At 47.6% G+C, this 15,600-nt stretch overlaps 1 non-coding gene across 1 annotated transcript; it reads left to right on the top strand.

Moving 5' to 3' along the window:
* Positions 1-2,670: 2,670 nt before the first annotated feature.
* Positions 2,671-2,742, top strand: TRNAW-CCA. The gene has a single exon. It is a non-coding gene; the product is annotated as a tRNA-Trp (tRNA).
* The last annotated feature ends 12,858 nt before the right edge of the window (positions 2,743-15,600 follow it).

Genomic DNA, 15,600 nt, shown 5'->3' on the forward strand with positions numbered 1-15,600 from the left:
AATGACTCCAAACTTCAATGAGCACACCTAACACCCAGATCTTGATTTCAAACACCACTCTCCAACAAGAACCAGGGCCCCTAGGAGAAATGGTTGATTCCAGGACCCACAAGGGAAACATACAAGATGAACACGGCATATCTTGTGCCACAAAGTAACGAAGTGCTCAAAAGAGGATGGTAGGGCGTCAAGCAAACAAACAAACTCCTGAGCCAACCGGAAGGAGCTCATGACGACCAAAGTTGGAATAATATTGGAAACAAAATAAGAAATGATATTCTGTGGATTAAACCCATAGGATTAAAGAATCCCCGGGCGCCTGGGTGGCTCAGTAGGTTAAGTGACCAACTTCGGCCCAGGTCACGATCTCACGGGTCGCGGGCTCAAGCCCCTGGTGAGGCTTTGCACTGACAGCGAGGAGCCTGTTTCAGATTCTCTCTCTCTCTGCCCCTCCCCTGCTCTCTCTCTCTCTGTCAAAAAATAAACATTAAAAAAAATAAATAAATAGGGGCGCCTGGGTGGCTCAGTCGGTTGAGCATCCGACTTCAGCTCAGGTCACGATCTCGCGGTCTGTGGGTTCGAGCCCCGCGTCGGGCTCTGGGCTGACGGCTCAGAGCCTGGAGCCTGCTTCTGATTCTGTGTCTCCCTCTCTCTCTGTCCCTCCCCCGTTCATGCTCTGTCTCTCTCTGTCTCAAAAATAAAAATAAAACGTTAAAAAAAATTTAAAAAGAAAGAAAGAAAGAAAGAAAGAAAGAAAGAAAGAAAGAAAGAAAGAAAGAAAGAAAGAAAGAAAGAGAAAGAAAGAAAGAAAGAAAGAAAGAAAGAAAGAAAGAAAGAAAGAAAGAAAGAAAGAAACCACGAGTCTGTATTGATGCAAATGAGTAACGGAGTCTATAATGTATTAAGTAAATGGGAGAGAAGAACCAGCTCTTTCTTATGGAAGGATTATGATGATAAATGTAGAAGGAAAAAAGAAATAGAAAATCACCATGAGGCAAACACCACAGTAATCGTTGCTGCAGTCAAGATGCATGATAAACATTAGCAGGTGCAAGTTGGAGGCGGAAGAGGATATTTGCATGGTTTCAGAGCACTTACCCCAAATAGTTTTGTGGGGTTTTTTAACGTTTATTCATTTTTGAGAGACAGAGCATGGGCGGGGGAGGGGCAGAGAGAGGGAGACATAGAATCCAAAGCAGGCTACAGGATCTGAGCTGGCGAGCACAGAGCCAGTCCTGGGGCTCGAACTCACGAAACCGTGAGATCATACCCTGCGCTGAAGTCCGCGGCTTAACAGACTGAGCCACCCAGACCCCTCTACCCCCAAGTGGTTATTAATTACAAAGAGAAACAGCACAACGGTGGAGAAACAGCAGAAACCACGTTAAGTAAATGATCTAAGTCATAAGACACACTAGGAGGTACTGAGGTCACGACGTCATTTCATTGGGGTTGGGGGGACGCTGTGAAGGGAAAAGGGAGGAGGGGGAACCACCAGCCGATGAAAAGCGACTTTAACATCAAACCAAAGGAAGCTGTAGTGTTTACGCATGCGCGTTTGGGTGATAACAATATACAAAAAACTTTTTTTTTTAATCTTTATTTTTGACAGAGAGAGCAGAAGCAGGGGAGGGGCAGAGAGAGACGGAGGCACGGGATCTGAATGAAGCAGGCTCAGAGCCATCAGCACAGAGCCCTGAGCGGGGCTCAAACCCACGTAGGGTGAGCTCGTGACCTGAGCTGAAATCAGACGCTCAACCGACTGAGCCACCCAGGCGCCCCTGGGTGACAAAGGGTGTAAAGAAAAGCCGGGAAGTGATTAGCATAAAGGCGGAGAGTGGTTGCTGCCGCGGGGAGACGGGGCGTTCGTGGACACCCGCGGACCTTGCGGGTGGCGGGCAGTTTCTGTTTCTTGACCTGGCTGGCGGTGGTCAGGGTGTCCTCTTGGCGATGATGATTCATTAAGTCGTACCTTTGTTTTGTGCAGCTTTCTGAAACGGTGGTGCACTTAACAGTCACCGAGCTTTAAACGTTGGGCATTTGTGCGGAGCCGGGAAGAAGGAAATGGAAAGAAATACTTCCAAAGACTATCCAAGAAATCATGGGTTTCAAGTTTTATTACCCTTTTCTAGAAGAGCCAAATTTTCAAAACTGAGACTTCGTTTTATAGCTGGGGGCGGGGGAGGGGCTCGTGAGCATTCTCTCTCTAGCCAAGTTCCAAAGTCACTCGGGGTTTTTTTTTTCCCCTTTACTCCTGTCCGTGGGGACGAGCGTCCTCCCAACCCTCGCCTCTTGGCGCTGACCCGGTTGCAGGTTGTGCGGCCGCTTCCTTCCAGCTGCCCGCCCCCCCGGGGACCGGGCCCCCGCCGGGTCCCCAACTCTGGTGGCCCCCGGAGAAAGCAGCCCGGCCCGCTCTGGGGCCCCTGAAGCCGCCTGTCCCAGGCGGAGATCAAGCACCACGACCGGCAGGTGGCGGCGGCGGCCGCGGCTCCGGGGATACTGGCCCTGCGGCGGGGGAGCCCCGGGCCTCGCGGGGTGCAGCCCTCCGGCCGCGCCTGCGCCCTGTCCGCCCTGCGGCCCCTCCCGGGGGGCAAAGGAGCCAGGCAAGTACGAGACCGGGAGGTGTAGGACGGAAGAGTCTTAAAAGATCAAAAGTCATGGGAGTCCGATGACCTCGTGGCGCAATGGTAGTGCGTCTGACTCCAGATCAGAAGGTTGCGTGTTCAAGTCACGTCGGGGTCACGGCTCTCCGTTTTCTCTCCAACGCAAGGAAATACAAGGTGCGTTTGTAATTCCGACCCCTCCTTGACTCCCCGTCAAATCCCGCTCCTTAATTCCCTTGCAGCAGACCAGCCAGAGACCTGAGCTTCAGGAGAGGAGTGGTGTCGTTTTCCTAGCTCGTGGGGGCTGGTCTGGGGACAGCAGGAGGCGCCGCTCGGTGGGGACTCCCCTGAAGGGCACCCCGGCCACTTCCTGGTGCACCTTGCCCCCCCCCCCCCCCCGCCACCCCCGTCACAGAACTTGCCACCAGAAGAGAGGTGTTTTTTTTTGTTTTTTTTTTTTTTTTTAAGGCCAACAACAATAGAAAACAGGTACAGGACAAAACTAGTTATCAGAAAATGAAATGTAAATTGTTTTTAAACATAGGAAAAGAAACAACTCCCATAAATAAATAAATAAGCTTTCAATGAGTTCTTTTTAACCTATGAGGTTGGCTAACCTATGATCAAAAAACTCATTAAATCGCATTGCTCACGACCTTGACGCTGGGACGGAGAACCAGGACATTAGCCCAGGAATGGAGGAAACTAAAATAGCTGTAAGAAATAGGTTTCATTCAGCCATTTTAGTAAAGTTTTCTGCTGTGTTTTTCCACTTTGCTTCTGTTCTTTTTTGTTCTAGACTTTTCCCATAAATGCCATCCACCCCTCCATATGGTGGCTAATTAGCACCATGTGGACAGATAATTATGCTTCTCTGTACTCTGCATCTGTAATCTCTCAAAGTGTTTCCTGTGTTTTCCCATTTTCCCCACATTTGGGGGGGTATCTTCTCAGATTTGTCTGTCATCCGGGATTCCATTTTCTGCAATTTCACTTCTGCTCTTTAAAGAGAGGGCATTGTGGGAGGCCTGGGTGGCTCCGTGGGTTAAGCATCTTGACTCTTGATCTCAGCTCAGGGCTTGATCTCAGCGGTCGTGAGTTTAAGCCCCACATTGGGCTCTGCACTGGGTGTGAAACGTAATTTTTTTTTTTTTTTTAAACAAACAACACTTGCTTTTACCTCTTCCTCACTGAAATTAGACTCAGCAAGTCAACTGGGAATGTGGCTAGCTTGGTCCTGCTCTCCACCCTTTCTCAGACTGATCAGCTAGAGGGCAGGGTGAAGGTGGAGCTCTCAACCCCATTTCCAGAGTTTAGAAGCCACTGCCCTAGGGGTGCCTGGGTGGTTCAGCGGGTTAAGTGTTGGGCCTAGGCTGTGGGCTTGTGGGTTGTGGGTTTGAGCCCCTCATCAGGCTTCATACTGGTTTTATTGCAGTAATATTTCCTCCCCCTTTCCTGTGTTGTCCCCTTGCTGTTGTGAACCAGTAAACAGCCACGAAATCAGTACTTGAGATCCCGCATCTCAACATGAGTTTTAACTTGAACGTCTGAAATGGATCGTACCTCCTTGGCTAGGACAGAAAACACCTTTCTGTTCACTTAAATCTCCTATAATTAGCATTTTAATTGAACGCAAACAAAAACTTGGAAACACCTAGGTTCCTTTCAAGAATTTTACACCCAAAGAACCTCTTTTGTAGATACTACAGCCTAAGAATTAGTTCCGTGCAAACCTTATTAATCTTAGCATTTTCCCAATGCCCTTCAAGTCTCTCATGTGAATCAACAAAATTCTCTTTTCGTACATTTATGAATCAAATTTTAAAAGGTCTACTTGTTAGATAACATTTGACCATTACAATCTCCTTTTGTATTATAAAAGCAGCTCTTTGGCCATCAGTTTTAACCCTCAGCTCATTTATTGCAGATGAACAAGTACCTATTCCTCCAACATTGAGGAAACAGAATCAGCGTAAACTTCTAGAAAACCCGAGGCAAGAGTATTTTTTTTTTTCTGGGCAAAGTATCATTTCCTAGAAAGAAAAGGTACAGAAGAGTAGGAAGACAAAGTTGGGGAAAATGCCTTACACTTACTTTCAAAGGTTTGTCCCACCTGACCCAACACATTGGATTTTTTTCTTTTTTTCTTTTTTCTTTTTTTTTTTTTAATTCCTCTAGGGGCGCCTGGGTGGCTCAGTCGGTTAAGCATCTGACTTCAGCTCAGGTCATGATCTCACAGTTTGGGAGTTGAGTTCGAGTCCTGCATTGGGATTCTTTCCCTCTCTCCTTCTCTGTCCCTCCCCGACTTGCGTGCTCTCTCTCAAAATAAATAAACTTAAAAAATTTTTGTTTTTAATTTTTTTAAATAAAGGAAAGGAAGGAAAGGAAAGGAAAGGAAAGGAAAGGAAAGGAAAGGAAAGGAAAGGAAAGGAAAGAAAGGAAAGGAAAGGAAAGGAAAGGAAAGGAAAGGAAAGGAAAGGAAAGGAAGGAAAGGAAAGGAAAGGAAAGGAAAGGAAAGGAAAGGAAAGGAAAGGAAGGAAAGGAAAGGAAGGAAAGGAAAGGAAAGGAAAGGAAAGGAAAGGAAAGAAGGAAAGGAAAGGAAAGGAAAGGAAAGGAAAGGAAAGGAAAGGAAAGGAAAGGAAAGGAAAGGAAAGGAAAGGAAAGAAAGGAAAGGAAAGGAAAGGAAAGGAAAGGAAAGGAAAGGAAAGGAAAGGAAAGGAAAGGAAAGAAGGAAAGGAAAGGAAAGGAAAGGAAAGGAAAGGAAAGGAAAGGAAAGGAAGGAAAGGAAAGGAAAGGAAAGGAAAGGAAAGGAAAGGAAAGGAAAGGAAAGGAAAGGAAAGGAAAGGAAAGGAAAGGAAGGAAAGGAAAGGAAAGGAAAGGAAAGGAAAGGAAAGGAAAGGAAAGGAAAGGAAAAGAAGGAAAGGAAAGGAAAGAAGGAAAGGAAAGGAAAGGAAAGGAAAGGAAAGGAAAGGAAAGGAAAGGAAAGGAAAGGAAAGGAAAGGAAAGGAAAAGAAACTTTAAAGATGGCAGAGTATTTCCACACAGTATTTGATCCATTTTGTGGCCCCGTGGTCCCTCCCAGTGAGGGTGCTTACTTAGCTCCAGCCAGCCTGGGACTCGGGAACTGCTTCTTTAGCCAGAGAAATGCTCTCCTGACACGATCTAAGCCAACTGCTTTTGAGCTCCAAGGAATCTGGATTGGAAATAAACGGAACTCGGTATTCGCTTTGGAGGGCGTTCTACACGGGCACCGGCGTGAGATAAAAACCATAGAGTGACTTTGTTTTCTATCGTTCCTTAAAATATGTATGGTTTGCTAGTTCCCCTCACGGTGACGGAGCGAAAGGGGGGTGGGGAGAGGGGAGGGGAGTGAGGGACAGTTGCCGCGACCTTTCTGGTCACTTTGTGATGAGAACCGCTCCCCAGGCTATGACGACAGCATCCATCCATCCGTGTAATAGTCAGGGCAGGTAGTGTCATCGGCAGGGGATCCTACTCTTGGGGACTCATGGAATTTGGAGGGACCCCCTCCGCGCCTACATTTCGCTTAGCCCGGATGAACACATTTTTGTTTCAGTTGCTTGTTCTTTATCGGGCCAACATCTAGGTCTGTCCCCTTATAGATGTGATCGGCCCTCCAGGCTGCCCCTGTAGACAGCACCTAAGAAGGCACACAGATCACGTCTACACCACGAGAGGAACTCGTGCGTCTCTTGTCTCCCAGTACGTCCCCCCAAAGGCACGCAGACGCCTTCTTTCCACCTGACTCTCTCTTGCCCATTAGGTTTCCTAAGCAAAGACATGCATCAGGCCACCGAGACTCCCAAATCCTGCGGACACATACCAAGCTGTCCAGGGGGTGGGGGGGTCCCGCTGGCCTAGCCCCTCTCTGTGGTCCAGAGAGGGTCCAAACTGTGGCGCGAGCAGCCTCGCCTCCCCTTTGGGCAGCTCTCTCCCAAAGTTCAGAAGCCACATTCAGTCTCTTCTCGGATCCCTTCGATGCTCTCAGTGTGGGCGAGGACCTTACTCGGCTCACGGTTTCTCGGCCACTACATTTTTTTTTTTTCTTTTTTTGGCCAGTTCTGCGGTGACTCACCCCTCAACTCACTGTAGCTCTATGTTCTCTCTTGTTAGAGTCTCAGCACAAGCTTCCATTTGAACAGCGTGCTGCACTTGAGCGGTGGAAGGGAAGGACTGGGGTGGAGGCGGGGGCATTTCTCTTCTCTGCACGGGAGCGGGGTCCCCCCAGGGGTCCAGGCCTGGCATGCTACTCCGGGAGGGCAGTAAGAGGGTCCTAACAGGTACATCGCCAGCTGTCTACCCTCTGCCTCTGCCCGGTCAGCAGAGCAGGGCTGTGCTCTGACAGAGGAGACCCTCAGTGACCCTCCACCTTGCCTCCCGGACCCAAGCTCTGGTGGAGGGAGTGAGGACACCCCTTTCTGGGGGGCTCAGTGCTGCGGCATCTCGGTTCTCTCCACCCTCGAAGGAAGTGGCCCAGGCTCCATTTCCACGTGGCCCGAAATCCAGACCCGGGCCACACAGACCCAATTACTGCCAGCGACCCTCCACTGCCCTCAGCCTTCTGACCACTGGGCCTTTGAACCAGAATCTCCTGGGGAGGCCGACCTTCCCTGAGGAGGCCCAGAGAGAGCCAATGGCTCTGTGAGAGACTCAGAGGGTGAGAAATGGAGCAGAGCCCCCCACCCCCACCCACTTCCTAGAACAGGTACACACAAAGGACATCCTCACCAACCTCAGACCTTTCCGAGTTGTGAGAAGGGGCTGGGCCCAAGGGAGCACCTCCCACTTTCTAGGGACTCGAGAAAATTCCTCAATTCCTCGCCCGCACCTTCCAAGCCAAAAAGACACCTCCTCTAGTCCCAGCCGACTCTCAGCTGCGTGGACACTCCCATCCCTTGCCCCCAAGTCTAGGCAGGGAGATCATTCAGGCATCCCCAGTGAAGGGGAGAGAGAAACTCTGGATCCAGACTCTTGTCCTGGAGCGTGTCGATGGCAAGGTTGCCTTGGAATTTTTGCAGAATCTGGACGGCAGAGATGTTGGGGAGCACGAAGAAGACCAGTGCGGCTCCTATAGGCAGCGACCAATTCAGAAAGGAAGGGGCTAAGGGAAACCAGCGTGGGAGCTGATGGCTACCACCGAGCCCCCCAGTACTCACCAGCTCCCCTCTCCCTGGCTGCCCCTGGGACACCCGCCCACACACACACTTTGCAGCAGTCCACACTTTGCACCTCCTTAGTTAGCATCAGCCAGCGATCAGTGTGCGACCAGAAGGGAGACGGGGTCGTGGTCGAGAAAAAAGGGTTTGGAGAGAGTGTCCCAAAGGAGCCTGCATCTGGCTCTCAGGTGGCTGGGCAAGGGTCGCTTCTAGAAGGCGGGAAGCTGGGGCCCCTGGGTGGCTCAGTCGGTTAAGCAGCCGACTTCGGCTCAGGTCATGATCTCGCGGTCCGTGAGTTCGAGCCCCGCGTCGGGCTCTGTGCTGACAGCTCGGAGCCTGGAGGCTGCTTTGGATTCTGTGTCTCCCTCTCTCTGACCCTCCTCCATTCATGCTCTGTCTCTCTCTGTCTCAAAAATAAATAAACGTTAAAAAAACAAAATTTAGGGGCGCCTGGGTGGCTCGGTCGGTTAAGCGTCCGACTTCGGCTCAGGTCATGATCTCACGGTCGGTGAGTTCGAGCCCGGCGTCAGGCTCTGGGCTGACAGCTCAGAGCCTGGAGCCTGTTTCATATTCTGTGTCTCCCTCTATCTGACCCTTCCCCGTTCATGCGCTGTCTCTCTCTGTCTCAAAAATAAATAAACGTTAAAAAAAAATTTAAAAAACAAAACAAAATTTAGAAGGCGGGAAGCTTCCCAGGGGGAACGGAGTCCAATCACCACCAGGTGGCGCTCCAGTTGAAGACTCCCGCAGGTGCAGGATTGCTTGTTTGTTTGCTTCAATATAATTTATTGTCAAATTGGCTTCCATACAACACCCAGCGCTCATCCCAACAAGTGCCCTCCTCAATGCCCATCACCCATTTCCCCTCTCCCCCACCCCCATCAACCCTTAGTTTTTCTCTGTATTTAAGTCTCTTCTGGTTTGCCTCCCTCCCTCTCTGTAACTATTTTTTCCCCTTCCCTTCCCCCGTGGTCTTCTCTTAAGTTTCTCAAGATCCACAAATGAGTGAAAACATATGATGTGTGTCCTTCTCTGACTGATTTATTTCACTCAGCATAGTACCTTCCAGTTCCATCCATGTTACGGCAAATGGCATGATTTCCTTCTTTCTCATTGCCAAGTACTATTCCATTGTATGTATAAACCACACCTTCTTTATCCATTCATCAGTTGATGGACATTTAGGCTCTTTCCATCATTTGGCTATTGTTGAATTGGGGTACACGTGCCCCTATGCATCAGCACTCCTGGATCCTTTGGGTAGATCCCTAGTAGTGCTATTGCTGGGTCATAGAATAGTTCTATTTTTAATTTTTTGAAGAACCTCCACACTGCACCCAGTTTGCATTCCCACCAACAACGCAAGAGGGTTCCCCTTTCTCCACATCCTCGCCAGCATCTATAGTCTCCTGATTTGTTCATTTCAGCCACTCTGACCCGGTGTGAGGTCCCAGGATTGTTGAAGCATCCCCAGGACGAGGTTTTGTAAGATGGGGTATTGCAAAGCATGTTGCTGGACCATCACGGCTTGCATCCTTCTTTTCCCGGGAGACCAGCTGGAAAGAGGCACTTCAGAAGTCCTAAGTCCTAAGCCACACACAGGGGAGGAGGTATTTCAAGCCTTCACCCTCATGGATGTGGATCGTATTCAGGACACGCATTTACTTACTCAAGAGGGCAAGTCCTTGGTGGGAAAACATCTTGATATTAACCCAGGGCCAGACGGTTATTTTGAAATGTGTAATTTTGTTACACCTTAATATAGATCACGTTAACAATTGACTTGATGTTTTTAATTGAAAATTGTGTTTTCCCCTGCTTCATTGAGGCATCATTGGCAAATCGTTTTGCAAACGTTTTTGTTTTAATTTTTTTAACGTTTATTTATTTATTTTATGGTTGTTTTTTTTTTTTTTTTTTTTTTTTTGGAGAGAGAGAGAGAGACAGGGTGAGAGTGGAGGAGGGGCGGAGAGAGAGGGAGACAGAATCTGAAGCAGGCTCCAGGCTGTGAGCTGTCAGCACAGAGCTCAATGTGGGGCTCAAACTCACAAACTGCGAGATCATGACCTGAGCGGAAGTCAGATACTTAACCAACTGAGCCACCCAGGTGCCCCAAGATACACTTATTCTTAACATTTTATTCTTTTTGGGTTATCATGTACCCTTTTTATATATACATATTTTGTTCTGAATCATTTGAGAGCAAATGCATGCATTATGCTTTCTTACCTCTACACACTTCACTGTGCATTTCCCAATAATAAGGATATTATTTTACATAACCATGGTATAGTTATCAACTTCAATAAATTTAACATGGATGTAATACTTTTATCCACTCTACCACTTGTATTGCACTTTTAAAAAACTGAACCAAGGGGCGCCTGGGTGGCGCAGTCGGTTAAGCGTCCAACTTCAGCCAGATCACGATCTCGCGGTCCGTGAGTTCGAGTCCTGCGTCAGGCTCTGGGCTGATGGCTCGGAGCCTGGAGCCTGTTTCCGATTCTGTGTCTCCCTCTCTCTCTGCCCCTACCCCGTTCATGCTCTGTCTCTCTCTGTCCCAAAAATAAATAAACGTTGAAAAAAATAAATAAAAAACTGAACCAATATGTCCTTCATAGTATTTTTTCTCCCGCGTAGGATCCAGTTAAGGATCATATATTGTATATAGGCATCATGCCTTTAGCTCTTAACCTGGAACAGGGATTCAACCTTTCTTTGTCTTTTAGGTCATTAACATTTTTAAAGAATGCAATCGATATTTTTAAAAAATTTTTTACGCTTTATTTATTTTTGAGAGAGACAGAGCATGAGTGGGAGAGGGGCAGAGAGGGAGGAAGACAGAATCCAAAGCAGGCTTCAGGCTCTGAGCTGTCAGCACAGAGCCAGACACAGGGCTCAAACCCACAAATCACGACCTGAGCCGAAGCTGGATGCTTAACTGACTGAGCCACTCAGGCACCCCATTTAGCAAAAGTTTTTTTTTTTATTTTTTTATGTTTATTTACTTTTGAGAGAGAGAGAGAGAAAGAGAGCATGAGCAGGAGAGGGGCAAAGAGAGAGGGAGACACAGAATCTGAAGCAGGCTCCGGGCTCTGAGCTGTCAGCACAGAGCCCGACGTGGGGCTTGATCACGAACCGCAAGATCATGAGCTGAGCCGAAGTTGGACGCTTAACCGACAGAGCCACCCAGGTGCCCCTTAACAGAAATTTTAGTTAAGTACTTGGCATTGTTATTCGGCAATTTCATGGCTATGAAAAATCATAACATGTAAATGAAATTAACATGTACAGGCATACCTTGGAGATATTGTGGGTTCTGTTCCAGACACAGCAATAAAGTCAGCCACATGAATTTTTTTGGTTTCCCAGTGCCTATACAAGTATATTTATATTATATGTAGCCTATGAAGTGTGCAATAGCATAATGTCTTAAAAAACAACGTATATACCTTAATTTCAAAATACCTTATTGCCGGCCACCTGGGTGAGGCGTTGGTTGAGCGGACGTCCGACTCTTGACCTTGGTTCAGGTCATGATCTCATGGTTCATGGGTTCAAGCCCTGCATCAGGCTCTGCGCTGATAGGAATTCTCACTCCCTCTCCCTCTCCCCAACTCGAGCTCTCTCTCTCTCTCTCAAAACAAAATAAATAAGCTTTTAAAAGTATATGAAAATACTTAATTACTAAAAATGCTAACCATCATCTGAGCTTCCAGCAAAGCAACATCACTGCTCACAGATCACCACAACAAATATCACAATGAAAAGGTTTGAAATATTGCAAGAATTACCAAAATGTGACACCAAGACAACAAGATGAACAAATGCTGTTGGAAAAAATGGCATCATTAGATTTACCACGAACCTTCAATTTGTAAAATGCACAATATCCACAGGGGCGCCTGGGTGGCTCAGTTGGTTAAGCATCCGACTCTTGGTTTCAGCTCAGTCCCAGGTCATGATCTCACGGGTTGGTGAGTTCAAGCCCCACATCAGGCTCCGCACTGACAATGCACAGCCTGCTTGGGATTTTCTCTCTCTCTCTCTCTCTCTCTCTCTCTCTCTCTCTGCCTGCCCCTCCCCCCACTGGCATTCACGCTCTCTCTCTCTCTCCCTCAAAATAAACTTTAAAAAAATAATTTAATACTGATGATTATAAAATAGACACACAGATAGATGTGGAATGACCCCCTCATAAAGGACAACATCAAGGGCCAACTTGTAAACTTGAGGAAATTACTAGTGTTGGAATATTATCGCTTTACCATCATCATAGTAAAAATGGATCATGCAAGAATCATCCATGAATGTTAAACGTTAGGGAACCAGCGGGAAATTATACTGAGGAGCAAGATGTTTATACTGTCTTGAAGTATCTCAAACACACACTTCTTATTAGTTGCAGGCAAAAAGACATTATAACTTATAGATATGGGATAAAACTTTCACTGGGTAATCAAAGTTATTACCAAGGAATTTTTTTTTCTTTTTACCGACTACCATGAGGGACAGATGGACGTCGTGTTCCTCTGTAGGCGAGGCAAAACTTTACCTCTACCCTCTTAGAGTCTTTGGCTGGACCTGAGAATTAAATTGAGACAGATTAAGGGGGGGTGGGGAGATGCGGATTTATTTAATGTAAATTTCACGTGCCCCCCCCCTCCCCAGCTCTCATAAGAAAACAAAGACCCAGAGAAATGGCAAAATCTAAATGCTGTTTAACCAGGCTAAAATGTGGAACAAAGACAAGCAATTGTAGAAAAGTAACTAAAATGTAGGGGGAGGTTAAGGGAAGATAAGAATTATCAACAAGGTCTGTTTGCAAAGAATTCTCTCCGCCTTGACTCCCAGTCTGTGGTGATAAAAATGTCTCGTTCCTCCTGCTGTAGGGAAGATACCTTTCACATGGGTTTTATCGTCTATTTCCAGGAAGAAAGGGTGGGGGGGGGGGTAAGTGTCAGAGTCTTATACCTGCTGTTTAGCAGCATATTTTGGGTGACATATTCTGCCACCCTTCACTTCCAATTGTCAAACCCTGACAAAGAACCAGGATCACCCATCTTGTCTTTCTTTCTTTTTTTTTTTTTTAAATGCTTATTTGTTTTTCTTTTAATTTTTTTTTTTAGATTTATTTATTTTTTAAATTTTTTTTTCAACATTTATTTATTTTTGGGACAGAGAGAGACAGAGCATGAATGGGGGAGGGGCAGAGAGAGAGGGAGACACAGAATCGGAAACAGGCTCCAGGCTCCGAGCCATCAGCCCAGAGCCTGACGCGGGCCTCGAACTCACGGACCGCGAGATGGTGACCTGGCTGAAGTCGGCCGCTTAACTGCGCCACCCAGGCACCCCTAGATTTATTTATTTTTGATAGACAGACAGAGCACAAGTGGGGAAGGGGCAGAGAGAGAAGGAAGACACAGAATCCGAAGCAGGCTCCAGGCGCTGAGCTGTCGGCAGAGAGCTCGAACTTACAAACCATGATGTCATGATCTGAGCTGAAGTCGGACGCTCAACCGACTGAACCACTCAGGCACCCCAGAATTTTTTTTTTAATGTTTATTTATTTTAAGAGAGAGGGAGTGCACATGAATGGGGGAGGGGCAGAGACAGAGAGAATCCCAGGCAAGTTCTGCACTGCCAGCTCAGAACCTGATGCGAGCTCAACCCCACAAACCGTGAGACCATGACCCGAGCCGAAATCAAGAGTCAGACACTCAACCCACTGAGCTACCCAGGCGCCCTATAGTCTATACTGGGTTTTCACCTCTCCCATCAATGATCTGAGATCCCTCCCTCTTTCCATAATAGCCTTCCAGCTTATTCCTACAGTCCCAGGTTCTCTGACCACATGGGAACTCCCAGGGCATTGAATTCACTTCTCTCTTTTTTTTTTTTTTTAATTTTTTTTAACGTTTATTTATTTTTGAGACAGAGAGAGACAGAGCATGACTGAGGGAGGGTCAGAGAGAGAGGGAGACACAGAATCGGAAACAGGCTCCAGGCTCTGAGCAGTCAGCGCAGAGCCCGACGCGGGGCTCGAACTCACGGACCGCAAGATCGTGACCTGAGCCGAAGTCGGCCGCTTAACCGACTGAGCCACCCAGGCGCCCCTGAATTCACTTCTCAAGAACGAGTTCCCACCTCTCCTCTTTTTTATTGCCCAGTTTCATCCACAGTTATCTGGAAACAAACTCTAAGTGGACCATGACCTCCTTTTGAGAGAGTTCTTTTTCCCCTGCGTCCTTTGACATCTCAGGCTCCTAACTGTCCTCAAGCTGCCATAAACACTTCTTGCCAGTGTCTGCTGCAAGGCCCATCTCAAAAGGACCAGTTGAACCATTCTAAGATTGTCCCCACCCCTGTGCTCTCCTCCGACTATACAGGATCTTGGAAATCTCGTGCATTTCTTCAACTGCTTCAGTTTCTTCCATTATTATCTCTCTGGTGACAGGGTCTAAACACTCAGGTCTATATTTCATTCCTGCAGTGCTACATCTACAGAAAGTTAAAATGAAATGTATCCCAAACTGAACCTTAACTTCCTCCTCTACACAAATACAATCCAGCGCTGCTGTTATCTCTACACAGAGCTCTATTGTGATCAGTTCATTTCCACATCGACACCCAAACAGTTCTCCCACCCCATGTTCATAACACCTCTTGGGTCTCAGATTCAACGTCAGCTCCTCGAACAATGCAATCATTGGTATTGAAATTTAAAGGATAATGTTTCAACCTCCAAAAAGCAATTGGAAAACCGATTTCACCCATTTCTTTTTCACATGAGGGAGTGGACTTGGTAATATAATTTCTAACCACTACCGGTCACAATGCCCCCCCCCCCAAGAGAGAAAGCTGAAAAGCTGAAATTAATGAAGTCATCTGAGATTGTCACTGGGTCATGAGCAATCTTCAAACATGTCAATCGTGGCAAGTGAACACGAGGTCAGGTTAAGAAGTATACTTTTTTTTTTTTTGAATTTTTTTTTTAACGTTTATTTATTTTTGAGACAGAGAGAGACACAGCATGAACGGGGAAGGGGCAGAGAGAGAGGGAGACACAGAACCGGAAGCAAGCTCCAGGCTCTGAGCCATCAGCCCAGAGCCCGATGCGGGGCTCGAACTCACAGACTGCGAGATCATGACCTGAGCTGAAGTCGGCGCTTAACCGACTGAGCCAACCAGGCGCCCCAAGAAGTATACTTTTAAAGTAGTAATTGATGAGTTTGTTTCCATTAAAGCCAGGAGGGTCCATTTATTATCAATTTTCTTTTGCTATAAGCTGAATTTAAAATCACGTGACTTTTAAATCCTCTGCCTTTGCAATTTTTCAATCCGTTTCCAAGCGCTGCGGCGTTCCGTGCTCTGAGAGCGCTGGGCTCCCCTCGGGTTCGGGGCTTACTTGGGACGGGGAGGCACGACACTTCGCCCACTCCCGCCACCGCCGTCCGCCCTGCTCCCCCCTCTGCATTTTGCAGACACTCCCAGGGACGTTTTTCCAAAACAGCGAATGCAGAAGCTTTTATTTTTCTGGAGTGTCCTCGTGTGTCCTTTCGTATGCTTCCTCACGTCATAGTTTATCAAGCCTTGCTTTATAACAGCAGCCGTTCACCGAGGCGTGTGGGACGAGGGACAGAGCCCCGCACTCAGCCGCGGGGGCTGGGTGGACACCCAGCACTTCCCTCCCGTCCAGGGGACAGAGCGCCCAAAGCCCTGGCCGAACGCGCAGGCGCGCTCCGCGGATCAGAAAGGGCGAGTTCGCGCGCCCTCTTGTGGCCGTCGGGGCTCAGCGCACGGAGTTTTACAGTGTTGGC

This window comes from Felis catus, chromosome E1 (genome assembly GCF_018350175.1).
Source record: "Felis catus isolate Fca126 chromosome E1, F.catus_Fca126_mat1.0, whole genome shotgun sequence".
NCBI lineage: Eukaryota > Metazoa > Chordata > Mammalia > Carnivora > Felidae > Felis > Felis catus.